Source organism: Crotalus tigris, unplaced genomic scaffold, assembly GCF_016545835.1.
Source record: "Crotalus tigris isolate CLP2741 ecotype Arizona unplaced genomic scaffold, ASM1654583v1 scf7180000023654.2194447, whole genome shotgun sequence".
Lineage (NCBI taxonomy): Eukaryota > Metazoa > Chordata > Lepidosauria > Squamata > Viperidae > Crotalus > Crotalus tigris.
Window position 1 is genome coordinate 239846 of NW_024100101.1, and position 12284 is coordinate 252129.

Consider the following 12284-nt stretch of genomic DNA (forward strand, 5'->3'; position numbering starts at 1 on the left):
AGTCACTTGTCTGAAATAGTATAGGTTCTCCTGCTCGAGCAGGGGGCTGGACTAGAAGACCTCCTAGGTCCCTTCCAGCTCTATTCTATTCTATACTTAGATCTGCAGCTGAATAGATAGGAACAGTTTTAAAAGAAACGGTTTTGAAAGAAAAGTAGACATGATCTAAGCCTGAAATTAGAGTGATATTTGTTAGGATCCTAAAGAACACAGTTATAAATACTACAGCCATCCTACCTCAATTAAATTGGTCATAAATAATCAGTTCATATTAAGTTTTTCTGGTAGGATCAACTCCTCTCCCTCCTAAAAGTAGGGGAATTACATCCTCCTAGATGTATGCTTTCTCTTATGCAAACTTTGCAGTTCGCAATACATTATTGCTACAAAGTAAAGTTTGCCAAAAACTTTTTCTTAGTTTTTACACAAAAGTTTGGTGGTATTCATAATTCCTCATGCAAAACTTAAATGTAACTATATTATGTTGTTGAAATGTTGATCATTTTTGGCTCTAGAGCATCAGCTGTAAATGTGGCTACTCAAAGTTCATCCAACTGCTTCATGGAAATAACTATAGTCAATACACCATCTTCAAAGATCATGTAATTGTTATAATTGTTGTGAAATGGAATGATCATGAAATAGCATGGCTTTTTTTATTTTTTTCAATTTTGTCAGCAAGCTAGGAACAAAAATTGTGTGATTTTTGTTTTATGTATGGAGAATTAGCAGTATTGAGAAACCGTCTCAGAATTCATATATATCCCATACCTATAATCCTGGAGTTGTAATGCCATATATCAAAATATATTGAACATTAAAAATTAGTCAAGTGGTATTAATACTATTTTCCCTGATGCACTAGCTCTTGGTGTGCATAAAACTATAGATGCAGAGAACAATTAAAAGAAGAATGCATAGTAAGATTTTGACTGGAGTCAAAAAGACTCATTTAATTTGCATATCAAGTTACTGGATTAGGGTATCTCTTTTCCAAGCCCCTGATGCACAATTTTTGTTGATTTCTCTGAACTTTGTCTCCAGAGTCTGTTCCTTATCCTGAACTTAACTGGTCTGCTGTATGGACTCAGTGATGAATAGCATAGCTCTCAGGTAGTTTGAGATCTGATCTGCTTATTTGAAGCTTCAATAGGGTCATATGTAACCACAACAAAAAGAAAATGTATATCATAGTATCAATCTTATGGCACAAATCTTTACCAGAAATGAAGAATACAATACCCTTACAATATGCACATATGTTCTATCTTGTTTTATATGATTTTGCTACTTTTCCTAAGTGCATGGTTCTGGCTTCTGCTAAGAGGGAGCTATAAGAGTTATACAAGACAGTAAGCTCTGTATTGAAATGTGTAAATGTTCATTTTGTTCTACAATCCTTTAAAAGTTTCCAATTTCTATCTACATTCATTCAGGCATATCTTTGTAGAAACATAATTGCTTTTTAGTGAGATTTTTTAAAATATATATATGTAAAAACAACAAAGTATAGATTGTACTTTTTCAGATGAATGTAGAAATAATATACAAAAAGTGCTGTTTTAATTATAATTCTTACCCTCACTATTAATTTATCAAAGTATATATGGAATATAGAATAAAGATGACTGTTGTTCAGTTGTCTATAAACCAATAATACCCAAAATCCAGAGAAAAGTGGGAAACAAATACTGAGGCATAAAGAAACAAAATAAAAATGCTATCATGGAAATTTATGAAAGCTAAACATTTGATAGAAAGATTGGAAATCTCCAAGGATCTGTAGGCCTAAAAATTAAAAGACAGAAGTTCTTTATTTTTTCAACTTTGGACTACAGCATGTGGAATTCCATTTCTACAAGGTTTTCTGATGCTATTCTGAAAAAGAAATGCTTCATTAAAGCGAAAACTGCATACAAATTCAAATTGCTAGCAGATTTCATTTAAGGCAATTGTAATGTGTGTGTGTGTGTATACACACACACACACACATATATATAGAGAGAGAGAAATTGTGATAAAATTAGTCTTTGTTGGACTGAAAAGACAACAGCTTATGATTACATTTGGCCTTTATGAAGCATTTTCTTTTAACAGTGATTTTTAATTGAAATGAATTCACTAGAATGAAAAGTGAGCCCATAATTTGGTGATTGATAGAAACAAAGGATGGTGGGAATGTGCCTCTGATAGTATCTCTTGTATTATTTCCTTTCAGATTATCCCTAATTGTTTTGAAGTTGGTCTTTTTATACTAATTTTTCCTCCTATGAAGATTTGGACCCCAAATTTGAGTTCTCCACAATATACACATTGATGTGCAAAAGAAAGAGAAAGGGGCAGTCTTAAATTGTTTCTGTGGAATTGTTTTATGAGCATAAAAAAAAACCCCAGATCTGCCCAACTAGATTTTCTCCAACATTTGCATAATGCAATAAAAATGTACATTGCTTTAAAGATGGGGAAGAAATAAGTTGGGGTGACAGAATGGTGAAAACATTTGTGCCCAGTTGTTATGTCAAGAGCTTAATCCCCTTTGAAACATAGATATAATCAGCAATAACACCAGTGAGAGCTGGTTCTGACAGGTCAAATGCTTGAAACTGAGCTAATTCTGATAACTTCAGAAGAGACAAGTAGAAACTTCCCACCCCAAAAGATGGAAATCTCAAACCTGTTGCAAAGGTGTAAGAATCTTAAATTTGATTTCCTTAAGCATATGGCTAGCATGTGAGATATACCAGTCACTGGAATTTTTCCTAACATCTTCACTAGTTAGTTCAGGAAAATTACTTATTAAAAGATATGGGTCTTTGAATCCCAGCCTAGTGGCTGTAAATAAGACCCCTACACAACTGGAGATCAGTTAGAATGCACAAACTACTGGCATCATTTGCATTCATGGTACATCCTCAACATGACTAATTGTAGAGCCAGACTCCTAAAGTAGTCCCTTGTAGCATGTATCCAGCAAAATTCTTCTGGGAATGGAGAATAAGAATTCTGCTGCACAAATTTGTTTTAATATGCAGTTGTAATACTGATACAGCTGTTAAGATTCTTTATATGTTCCTATGTCTCTAGGATTTCTAACATCTAGAGCCGTGGTGAACTTATGGCATGCATGCCACGTGCGGCACTCAAAGCCATTTCTGTGGGCAAGCGCACAGCTGCTGCTGACAGCAACTCACACAGCCCCGCCAGCTTTTCTAGCTCAGGGTGGCCTTTGGCTTGCTGGGCATGGGCATGCTCTACCACCTCTACATGGGACCTGCTAGCTGGCCATTTTGCCTTCTTTGTGCTGGGTGGGCCAGGTGTCCGGGTGGCGGCAGCAGCCTAATGGATTTTTGCTACCAGACTGTATAACTTGATGCAGAAAGGGAAGGATATGCATTCTGCATCAAGTAAACTTTTAAGAAGTTAAAGAGTCTGGCAGCGAAAATCCTCCCCCTCCCCCATGTGCCTTGGGCCGGCCCTGCCAGCAGCTTGCTCAGGTCCATTAGGCTGCCACCACCGAGAAGAAGAGTGGTGAGGTTTTGTGCCAGCCGGCCGGCTAGGCAAGAAATAGGTCAGGGAATGGTGGCTGGCTGGCTGGGGAGGGTGATTCATGGCTGCTTGGGAGAGATCTGAGAGGCAGGTGATGCAGCAGCTTGGGTACCTCAGCTCTGCGTTGAAAGCAGAGGCACAGCAGAGGGATTGCTCTCAAACAATAAGAGCCGGGACTCGTTTGTGTGCACCCGCCTTATTGAGAGCAATCCCGCTGCTGCACCTCTGCTTTTTTCAACTCGGATGGAGCCGAGGAGCCGCTGGTGGCCGCTTGAGTGGGAAGGATGAGCTTTGCTGCTGCTGCTGCTGGGCCACACCTGGGCTACACCTTGCCGCTGCTTCCCAAACTCCCCCTTCGCACTCTTGTCGGTCTATCTTCTTTGAGTTCTTTGTGTCTATTTTTATCATCATTGTCATAGTTCATTCTCATTTTTTCTCTTCTCTCCGTTTCCCGTTCTTTGCTTGTAATTCTTGTGTCTTTCTATTATATCTATCTATATTGTTCTCTTCTCTTAACTCTCTTTCTTCTTGTTCATCTTCATTGCCTAGGTGCTGCTGGAAAAACTTTTCTGCTTTGTCAATCGAATCTAGCTTATATCTTTTTTCTTGCCAGGTCACCAGAATCCCTTCCAGCATTAGCCACCTAATATTGATATTTTGTCTTATTAATTTTGATGTAATATGTTGGTAGGGCCTTCTCAGGTCTCTTACCCCCCTAGGGACTTGTTTAAGAACAGTTAGTTGTTTACCTCTGTATTCTATTGGGTCATCCCTTGTTCTATGCAAAATCTCATCCCTAATTGACTTCTTCACAAATCTGATACGTACTTCCTTGGGTAGATTATTTCTTCTCATGTAATTTGTGTGGATTCTGTATATTTCATCGATCTCATTTACCATCTCTTCTTTCCCTGTCCCTAGGGCCCTTGCTAACAAGTCCATCATCATTTCTGGGAGGTCAAAACAGCGGCAGTAATGTAGAAATATTAACAGTATTATCATTAAATGTAAATAGACTAAACTCCCCAGCTAAGAGAAATATAATTTTGAATAAGCTCAGTAAGAAAAACTTAGACATAACAATTTTACAAGAAACACATATAAAGACTCAAGATCAGGATCTACTAAACTACTCTAAGTTAGGAATCAAATTTGTATCGCTTTCACACCAGAAGAAAGGAGGAATTGTGATATATGTTAAAGAAAGAATCCCAGCAAGACAAATCTATCGAGATGAGGAAGATAGAATAGTGATTACTGAAATTTCCCTGAATAAAAACAAGATCGCCCTGGTAGGAATTTATGCCCCCAATGAAAAACAAACACAATTTTATAAGAAACTGCATAACATTATTGCTGATATGGAATACGAGAACATTTGTATAATTGGCGATTTTAATGCAATTATAGATAGAGAATTAGATTATAAGAGTGAGGAAGTAAGGAAACGAAGCAGGAGAATATTACCTGGTACTTTTTTTTAAATGGTGGAAGAATTAAATATTCAAGATAGATGAAGGGAGAGAAATCTGAATGAAAAGCAATGTACATACTATTCAGGGCGGCATCAATCATGGTCCAGAATTGATATGGTCTGGACAATGAAAGAATTAAATTCAGATATTGATGAGGTAGTATTAGACATTAATACTTGGGCAGACCATAACCCCATTGTAATTAAAAGGAAAGAACAGAAGATAACAACAAGGAGGTGGACTCTAAAAAAGGCAATTTTAAACCAAATAGAATTTAAGCATAAGATGGAGGAACAAATGCAGACATTTTTCCAGATAAATAAGGAAGAGGAGACTAGCACTCAAAATTTATGGGACATGGCCAAGGCTGTTATGAGAGGAACTGCAATTGCGTACATGGCCAATGAATATAAAAAGAAAAGGCAATATCGAAAAAGTTTAGAGGAAGAATACAAAAAATTAGAATCAGAACTACAAAAAAACCCACAATGTAGAGACCTAAAACAACAGCTAGATTTAAATAAGCATAAATTGAACATTATAGAAAAGGGAGAAATGGCAAAAAAAAAAAAAAAAGTATTAGACAAAAAATTTTTGAACAGGCAAATAAACCCGGGAGATGGTTGGCTTATAGACTGAAAAAACAAAAAGATAAAAGATGGATTAGTAAATTATGTAATCAAGCAGGGGAGATGGTACATCAAAATGAAGGAAAAAATGGGTGACGTATGAATTCTATAAAAATCTTTATAAAGAGGATGAAAAGATTACTGAGGAAAGAATATCACAATATCTTATGAAAGTGGACTTACCGAAGGTTCTGGAAGAATTCCAAAATCTATATAAATAAAAATGTAAATGTTCATTTGTTCAAAATCTTAAATCTCCGAAAGTTCTTCACCAATTGCTTTGATATTTTGACACAACATTGCATTCCAATACGCGTGTGTTTTTATATACCTATATTATATAGATGTCACACCTGTGACAGGTAAAAACATGCTTTTTCTCAAAAACAGTGCCATCTGTTGGACATAAAAGCAACACACGCTACGTGCGCTTTCTCTTTTCTTTCTTTTCCACTTAACCAGACTGAGCCACAGCAATGCATGGCCAGGTACAGCTAGTATATTAAATAAAGATATAACAGTCCAGGAAATTATAGAAGCAATTAAAAAACAAAAAAGTAATAAAACACCTGGCCCCAACGGATTATCATCCAAAATATGTAAGAACTTCTAAGAACTTTTGCCCCAACCCTACTGGACATATTTAATGATGTACTAAATACAGCAAAAACCCCAAACTCATGAAAAGAAGCAATCATCTCACTAATTCCTAAAGAAAACTCTGATTTCATCTGCATTAAAAACTATAGGCCCATCTCTTTACTGAACATGGACTACAAGTTTTTCATGACCATAATGGCAGAAAGATTAAAAAAATATTTAGTTGAATTTATCCATACCTACCAAAATGGCTTCTTGCCTAAAAGACAAATTAGACATAATGTTAAGATTATACTAAACATCTTAGAATATTATGAATTACATAGCGAAAAACAAATGACATTGATTTTTGTTGATGCTCAGAAAGCATTTGATAATGTCAAATGGAATTTTATGTCGACTCAACTTAAACAGATGGAATTCGGGGGGAAATTTATAAACATGTTTAAAGCAATCTATTCCAAACAAGAAGCAAAAGTAATCATAAACGGAGAATTAACAAATAGCATCCAAATACAAAAAGGCACGAGACAAGTTGTCCACTATCTTCTCTATTATTTTTTCTTTCTTTAGAAGCACTCACAAGAATAATTCATAAAGATAATCTGATTAAAGGATTAGAAATCAGAAAAGAGACATTTAAATTACAGGCTTATGCAGGTGATTTAGTTTTCATTCTGGAAGACCCCTTAGAATCTGGAATAAGATTATTACAGGTGCTGGAAAATTATGGAGAAGTTGCAGGGTTGAAAATTAATAAAGAAAAAACTAAAATGTTAGTTAAAAACATGTCCAATTTACAAGAAACTGAGCTAGTAGAGAAAATTAATATCCAGACATCTAAAAGAGTAAGGTACATGGGGATCCAACTGTCGGCAAGATGTATTACATTCAAAAGAGAAAATTATGATAAATTAATAGATCAAATTATAGCAGACTTAGACAGATGGAAAAACGTGCAGCTCTCCTTTATGGGGAAAATAGCGACAATCAAGATGAATATACTTCCCAAATTCTTTTTATTCCAATGTGTACCAATTAAACTAGGCAAGGATTTTTTTGGAAATTTAAACAGAATTACATCCAAATTTATCTGGCAAGGGAGAAAACCGAGAATTAAATTAAAATTATTACAGGATGCAAAAGAAAGAGGAGGGCTCGGCCTCCCGAATTGGGAAAAATATTATCAAGCAGCAATATCAGTATGGATAAAGGATTGGATACACTTAAGGAACAGACAACTACTGGCATTAGAAGGCCATGACATGCAAATAGGGTGGCATGCCATAATGTGGGACGGGAAATATAAGGCTCATCAGTACTTTCAGAATCACCATATTAGACGGGCACTATTAGACGTGTGGATAAAAATTAAAAAATTTAATTATATAAAAATTCCCAACTGGCTATCCATATTAGAGATATTCATGCACCCCAAATTCATAAATTTAGGAAGAGTAATCACTTATAAAGATATCTTAGACTAGAAGGGAGACCTGAAAACAAGGAAAAGATTATTAGAAGATGGTATAGAGTTGGAATGGTGGGCATACTTACAAATATAGTTGCGATACAGAAAAGACAAAAAAGAACCAGGGATAAAATTAGAGCATACACAATTAGATAAAATCCTTCTAGGAACAGAAGATCAAATGATAAAAAAGATATATCAATATTTATTAGAACAAGGTTTGTTAAAAGAACAGGTAAAAGAAACAATGTTAATCTGGAGTAAAAATTTTGGTTATAGTATTGACCTAGATAATCGGCAATCATTATGGGATAGAAACAGAAGGTTAACGCTAGCCACTTCATATAAAGAAAATCTATACAAGATGTTTTATAGATGGCACCCTCCCCCTACAAGGCTAGCAAAAATAGATAAAAAAACCTTACCAACATGCTGGAAAGGTAGAAGGCTTTCAGGGACTTACTATCACATGTGCTGGGAATGTTCAAAAGCGCAAAATTTTTGGCATCAAATTAAAAATTGGCTGAAAGAAATACTATTACAAAAAACTGATTTAAAACCAGAAACCTTCTTATTAGGGATTATTAATGATAAACTCAGCAAAGCATCTCTCTACTTACTATTGTATATTTTAACCGCAGCAAGATTGGCATACGCCCAAAAATGGAAAAGAAAGGAAACCCCCACTGAAGAATAATAAATAAAATCTTATCCTGTGCCAAAATGGACAGGTTAACTCTAGAGATTAAAAATAAAACTGAAACGGAGTATTATGAAATTTGGAAAAATTTGTACGATTGGTTGGAGATAAGGAGGATCGCTGAGATGATTATCGATTGATTAATTGATATCGTAAGGACTTCTTATTAACACCTATATTAGGACACAACTGAAAGATATGTAAATACAACGTTGATGACTGAAAGATGGTTTACTAAAAAATTTACAGATATTATATGTACAGTTTGTTATATTCTGTCCTGTTATAGAATGTATTTTAAGTTTCTGTTTTTCTTTCTGTAACATAAGGTAATACTAATAGCAGTGTTGTCGTCAGGAAAGTTTAATCATGCCCACTTCTGTTTTTAAATGTACATTTAATAAAATTTGTATATATAAAAAAACTCTCCCCCTTCGCCACTGGGCGTGAGCAGCGGCACGGAGCTCTGTCCTGGGGGGGGGGAGCAGCAGTGGCCTAACCCTAACCCCCGCCCTGCCCCCTCCCTCACCTTGCCTCACCCTGCAGGACGAGCCTCCTGCCCACCCCCCCATCCGCAAGAGACCTCCTGGATCTCCCCCAACCCTGCCCAGCCCCCACAGACATCCCTCCCCTGGAGCAACATCAAGGTGGCCACACCCACACTGGCCACGCCCATCCAATCCTGCTGTGACCACTGTAGCCACACCCACCCAGTGAGCCACGCCCACCCAGCACCCGGCGATACATAAGTGAGTTTTCGGTTGCAGTTTGGGCACTTAGTCTCTAAAAGGTTCACCATCACTGCTCTAGTACATGGATATGCATTTGTGTTATGGTTGGAAATTAATGAATGCACTTGTCAATGGATGGAAACTAACCAAGAAGCAGCCTAGAACTAAGAAATTTGCTGACAATGAGAACAATTAACCAGTGAAACAGGTTGCCTTCAGAAGTTGTGGATGCTCCATTACTTGAAGCTTTAGAAAAGAGACCGAACAGCCATTTGTCTGAAATAGTATAGGGTCTTCTGCCTGAGCAGGTGGTTCTGATAAGCTCCATATAAATTTATGCCATTTCTAGGTGGAAACATGTATCGTTTAGAAAAAGAATACGGTCATCCCATGGAAAGGCCTTCCACATGTACAAACCCACTAAATTCAATGAAGTCTACATATGAGCAGCTTTGGGAAGTTTATATCCATTGCATTAAGGGCAAAGCAAAATAATTGGCTCAGAGATTTTCACCCTGCACTGTGCAGTCTTGACAAACATACTTCTGCTTCACTCAACCAGTTTTTTACAATAATCAATACAATTTCCCAGAAACTTCCTAATTTAAAAGATTTCATCTAACTTCAGAGCATCCTGGATGGGGAGTACTTTGCATGGCACATAACCTCACACACACCCCAACCCTAAACAAATCAACCTAAATGTCCATCATACCCATCATGTTTCAAAGATGAAAAGCTGGGTCGAAATCAACACCATGATTTATTTCTCCCGTTTATTTCTTTCTTTAAACCACGAAAACTAGAAATGAGATTGGTTGTCCATGATGTTGGACCTCATCTAGTATTATTATTATAATGCATCTGCTTAAAACGAGCGATTTAGGCTATGGGGCGTTTATCTTCGTGCAAAACTTGGTGAGGGCTTCTCCCATTCTTTTTTCCCTTTCCAAGGAAGAGAAACCGGGGGCTTTATCAATGCTGCCAGGATGCACCGGAGCGCCTCCCTCCCTCCCTCCCCATATACGAGAGGAGCTAGAAACCCACCCCCGAAGCACAAAGGGACTCCCTCGCCACCAAGAAACAAAAGAGCGTGAAAGAGGCGGAGGACGAGGGCGCAACCGGCTGCAAAGCCTGCACGGCGCGCCAAGAGGCGCTTCTCGCCTTACCCGGCTGCCTCGGAGTCCACGCCGCCTCCTTCCCGGGAAGGTCCCGCGTCGCTCCTGACGGCTTTCTCCACTACGACGAGTGACCGCCGCCCACGACCATCCGCTCCAGAAGCTTTCTGTCCGCTCGCTCGCTCGCTCTTGCCCTCCACCTTTGCCTGCAAGTTCCTCTCGCAGCCGGGAGGCTCTCTCCACGCCCTGCAGCCGCTCGCGAGTCTGCTCCAAGTCGCCCGGGGTACGGGAGGTCAGGCGTGAGGGTGTTCCCCAGGGAGAGAGCGGCCGGTCACTCCTCCTCCTCCTCTTTTGGCTGCCCCTAAAAAGACGCCCGCGGTTCTTCCCCGCCGGATTCCCGAAGCCTTTCCAGCGGCCCTGCGGCGCGCACGTCGATGGAGCCCCGGGGCAGGGCACAGCGTGCCAGGCCGGCTTGCCGCGCGGGAAAAGAGGCTGCCTCAGGCAGGGAGAGAGTTGCAAAGTGCTGGCAAAGTGAGTAGCTGCCTCCTTTCCCGGCTCTCGCCTCTCGCTCTCTCTCTCTCTCTCCCACCCCCTCGCCCCTCACGCCTGGCTGATGTAGACGGAGGAGGAGAGGGGCGGAGGAGAGAGAGCCGAGTCCCACCCCGCCACTTCACTCCCTCCCGCGCTCCCCCCACCCGGTCCTCCTCCTCCTCCATCTCCATCTCCAGGGAGCAGCAGCTAACAAGGGCCCTTCTGTTGCCCTTGGCCGAGGCGCTGGCGGGCCCAAACGCGCCCTTGCCTTCCGAGCGTTTGCGTGCCGGGGCTGCGCGGGGGGTCCCGGCTGCCTGGATGGCTTCTTTCGGCGGAGCTAGAGAGGAAAAGGCGCCCTTGGGGATTCCGCGGGAAGTGCGTGCCGAAGCCGCCTGCTGCCCCCGCTGGTGGCCCCTCTTTTCCCCGCTTGGTATCATCCTGTGACGCTCTTGGGAATTTTCCCACGACACCTCAGGAAATAGAAGCTTTGTCTCACTTGCACACCACGCATGCCTTTTTATCTGAACACCTGCGCGGTCCCAGGCAGCATCCTGGAGCACCAGGAAAAGGTGAACATTGGCTACTTGCAGCTGCTTCTTGTCCTTCCGTTTGCAAATGGGGGAATCCTCTCTTCTCACCAGATCCCAAGAACCAGGCTCTCTAGAGCAGTGGTTCTCAACCTGTGGGTCGGGACCCCATTTGGGGTCCAATGACCATTTCACGGGGGTCACCAAACAAGGCTGTCTGCCATTTTTTTCCCTTTTTCTTTGGCCACACCCCTGGCACCTGGTGATGTATAAGTGGTTGGGGGTCACCACAACATGGGGAACTGTATTATGGGGTCGCGGCATTAGAAAGGTTGAGAACCACTGCTCTAGAGCAATCCTATCCAAAGAGGTAACTTGGGGCCAGCGCCAGCCTAAATTTTAAAGATCTCCAAGGCCAGTTCAGAAGCAAAGGTAGGCTAAACTGAAAAGTCACAAAAATCTTAGCTGAAACCAATAGGAAGCTAGCTCCATATTGTTGCCAAGAAAGTGACATGAGTGTGTTGTACAAAATCACCGAGAGTCAAAATTAATTTACAGGAGACTCGATTTTTTTTTTTTTTTTATTAAAAATTTTATGAATTTTACAAAAAAGAAAAAAGAATACAAAACAAGAGACAACATATACAAAAAAATAAAACTAAACAATACATATATAAGAAAAAACCCCCATCCCCCACCCCTCCCCCCCCCAAAAAAAACCCTCCCTTCCCCCCCCCCTGAGCTTCCCAGAGCAGAATATAGGCTTAAGAAATAAAAATAAAAATTAAATTAAGAACTTTATATTTATATATATAAAAAGATTATCTATAATATATATGAAAATAAAACTTATGAAAAAACTATATAATATTTTTGTATACCCAATCTAAATTGTATAAATTTTATCCATTTATCCCAAACAGCAAAAAACTTCTCTTGCGTTTGTTGCTTTAAGA

General features: G+C 39.6%; 1 protein-coding gene across 1 annotated transcript in view; it reads right to left on the reverse strand.

Annotated features, from left to right (window-relative positions):
* The window catches only part of CHST3 (carbohydrate sulfotransferase 3), a 119247-nt gene extending 108278 nt beyond the window's left edge, over positions 1–10969 (reverse strand). The window contains exon 1 of the mRNA XM_039320512.1: positions 10322–10969. The gene's annotated coding sequence lies outside the window, so the exon portion shown is untranslated. The remainder of the gene's footprint in view (positions 1–10321) is intronic.
* Positions 10970–12284: the final 1315 nt, after the last annotated feature.